This window comes from Crocodylus porosus, unplaced genomic scaffold (assembly GCF_001723895.1).
Source record: "Crocodylus porosus isolate Cpor-Errol unplaced genomic scaffold, CroPor_comp1, whole genome shotgun sequence".
NCBI lineage: Eukaryota > Metazoa > Chordata > Crocodylia > Crocodylidae > Crocodylus > Crocodylus porosus.
The window spans coordinates 57115088-57118747 of record NW_017728909.1 but is presented as its reverse complement, the minus strand read 5'-3'; the positions used below and the strand labels follow the sequence as shown (position 1 = coordinate 57118747).

General features: G+C 45.3%; 1 long non-coding RNA gene across 1 annotated transcript in view; it reads right to left on the bottom strand.

Annotated features, from left to right (window-relative positions):
• The window catches only part of LOC109308229, a 21784-nt gene extending 21647 nt beyond the window's left edge, over positions 1-137 (bottom strand). The window contains exon 1 of the long non-coding RNA XR_002100559.1: positions 3-137. This is a non-coding gene — a long non-coding RNA (uncharacterized LOC109308229). The remainder of the gene's footprint in view (positions 1-2) is intronic.
• Between the last annotated feature and the right edge of the window lie 3523 nt (positions 138-3660).

Sequence of the window (3660 nt, the reverse complement as noted above, 5' to 3'; positions counted from 1 at the left end):
ACTACTCTGCAGTGCGTCCTTCACTAATTGCCTGAGTTCACTGAAATCAGCTTTCCTAAAGTCCAGCACGTTCACCCTACTAGTTACCTTACCCACTCGACGCCTTATGTTGAATTGTATTTTTAGGTGATCACTGTCAGGTGTGGTGTTTGGAAACAAGCCTAGATACTAATGGCATTTATACACCATACTTTTGGTCTTGCACCAGGGATCTGATTAATCAAGTTTGCGATGCATGCATAGCACTGTCACATGCAGTTGTATAAGTGGTGAAATGCATGTCAGCGTGCAGAAAATGGCACTTTTGAACTAAAGCACCTTCTAAATGTTTTAGTTCAAAAATGCGCTGCTGCCATTTTCTCAGCACTGGTGCATATTTTCCTACTTGTACAGCTGCAAGAGTTGCAGTGAAGCACCCAACACTGTGGCACTTGCATATGTAAAAATGCCCTAACTTCCATGGCCAAGCAGTCCATGGAGCTAGCTGAGTCATTTGAAAGCATGGTAGAGGCAAGAACATAACCCTTAAAGCCAATACAAATTATTAAGTGTTTTGTTTTGATTTTTTTTTAATGCTGTAAACATAAAAATTCTAGCTCTCACCAATTACTAAAACATATTTAGGTGATGTCGTCCGCATTCCACTTCACACCAATTGTAGCTATTGCTGATAGACTTCCATCTGGAGTTCACAACCAAAATCACCTTGACAGGAACCTCTTTAACAGCAACTAGTTGCATTCCAAATCCAAGATAACCAATGCCTCCATTACTGATCTTCAATAAACTGATAATATTGTCATGTGTGCCTACTCACTGAAGACCTTCAGGTCATTCTTGTTGCTTCTGTAAAGCATATGGAGAGGTTGGATTCATTGTCAACTTCATGAAAACCACCAAAACCAGCCAGTTTCTTCTCCAAATATTACAATTAGAGGGCCAACTTTGGATAACTTTGAGCATTACCCCATCATGGGTAGCCAAATTCCCCAAAGAGAAAATGTATACAACAATACTCAACACTAGATAAAATCTGCTAGTCCTGCCTTTAATCATCTGTGAAATGGTCTTTGATCACGAAATCAGGACCCAAACCAAATTTCTGGTCTACCAGGCTGTTATCATCCCTAGTCTGTTGTATGGGTGTGAAACTTGGATAACATATCAGAAACACCCAAAGGCTTTGAAATACTATTATTGGGGGTGTCTTCAGAAAATCCTTCATATCAATTGGAAGGACAGAAGAATGAACAACAACATTTTGGCTCAAGCAGACACTACCAGCATTGAAGCCATGTTTATATGGCACTAGATCTGTTGGACAAGACATCTGACAGCTGGCTCCCAGAACTCCCAACTCGCTGATGATCAACATTCTAGAGGTGGACAAAAGAAGAGATTCAAAGATACCTTTGATGGTTATTCTGAACAAAAGCAATAGTAACATCAATACCTGGGAGACTCAAGAACTGAATTAAACCTAGTGGTGCCATCTTGTACAGCAAGGTATAGATCAATTTGAGCAAACTCACCTTACTATGAAGGCAAATAGACAAGAGAGACAAAGAGAGAGAGTTGTGACCCAATGTCACCAGACTCTGCTCCTTCTTTCCAGAACTATTTTTCATGTCTTCAGTCAACCATGTCGATCTCAGATCAGCTTCCTCAGTCATCTACAAACTCACCAATGACTTCCCAATATCCTGAAAGACTGGCATCCTCATATCAAGGGATTGTCAGTAATGATGGCCTACTTCTCCCCAATTAGTGCACTGTTCCCACCAGTGCCAGGTCACTCCTAATATTTGTTTTGGTATTTTGTCCTGGTCCTTACAATTCATTCAGCACCTGTTGGCCTTGGAGGCACCTCTAAAACTACTGACCTAGTTTTACAGCACTTTCTGTACAAGAAATTTATGGTATGCTAGTTTTGTAGTGACCGAGGCCTACTTAGATTCTTGCTGTTAACAGAATCTCTGTGCAATTTCTACACGCTCTGACAAGTATTAATCCATACTCCATCTAGGCCTATACCTATAGTGTTGACACTAAACAATGAGTTTAGTAAAGCTAACCATTCTCGCTGGGTACCTTATCCATACTGTCTGTCCCAAATGGGGAAAAGAACCCCAAACAGTAAGTGGGGACCCCTGGGGGGGGAGGAGCACATAGTAAAAAGAAAAAAAGAAATAAAAATAACACAAAGAAATCACTTACTGGCAGCAACAGGACTCGTGATGCAACTGGAGGGGGAAAGGAAATCCGTGTGGGTTATAAGCAGCGCCTTTATCTGGCTGAAACTGGCCGGTGATGTCATTGGTAATCACCGGCCAATGGAAATAAAAGAAACCACTGGGGAAGCTGGCAGGGAGAGTGGAGCAGAGACAGGGTGGTCTCTGATGCCGGGCACTGCCCAGAATACACAGAGGGGAGAAGGAGCAGTGGAGAAGACACTCAAGCCCAGTGCTGTGGGAGAGGCTCCTGGGGAGAGAGAGCAGGCAGGGGCTGTCTGTGCCAGCAGAGCCCAGAGGGGCAAGGAGGCAGAGGAGCCAGAGGAGGCTCTCTGCACTGGTGAAGCCAGGAGTGTCAGAGGAAAGGAAGAGCCGGAGGAGGCTCTCTCCACCAATAAAGGTGGGAGTGTCAGAGGAGTGAGGGAGCCAGAGGAGACTCTCCCTCCTGGCAAGAACGGCCATGAGCAGTAAGAGAGGCTGTAGAGCAGGACAGCAGGAGGCTAGGTACCAGCACATAGCGTAGGAAGTGGACAGCCACATGAGAAGGTACCAAACAACACCCGAGGAGAGCAATACCACATACCACGCTTGGAGGGGCGAGGGAAGAAACAACCCAGGGTGAGGGGCTGTGGTCAACCTTGGCCAGATGACAGGCCAGCCCCAGTAGGATTCTAGGGGTGGAAAGATGTTCTGTTAGCTTAGCCGTAGGGCTGGGGAGGAAACCAGACAGGTCTTTCACAATGTATAACTTGTTTTGGTTCCTTTTTTAATTCCCCCTTTTGGAGGGTTTGAGAAGTAGGGCGAGACAACTCAGGCAGGACAGCTCTGCACCATCTTTCTTTTTCTTTGTTTTGATTGTTGGTTAAAATTAGAGTCCCAGGTCCGGGACTGCTTGAGCACAGGTGGAGGCCCTGCTGAACTAGACAGCTAAGTGATTGAGTTACCCCAGAAGGAAACACTGAGGACATAACAGAGCTATGGAGATCATCGAGCTCAAGAGACGCAACATCATCAGGGGTACAGCCAAGAAGACCCGACAACCCGCCAGAGGTTGGTGTAAGGTTGAGGTAGGGGAGGTGGAGCCCCACGGACTACCGCCGGGTCGTCTCCCAGCTGCAACTGAACCCTGGGTGGTTGGCCCCCCCACTGAGATAACTTTCAAAGTTGTGGCAGGTGAAATTGGGGGAAGCCACTCAGGGGATAGACGGCAGCCCATGGGCCTACAAGAGACCGTAGGATGCCCTCTATCGACCACTCGGACCAAGACCGCTTGATACCGGATGTTCGAAGCCCAGCGGGTACACTGTCAAAGAAAATGGTATGTGATTTAATTCAGAAAACACTAAAATATTAAAGGAAAGAGATAAAGGGAAATGACTCTTATGTTCATTTAAGAAAATATAAAGAAAGTTAAAAAAAAATCTGTATT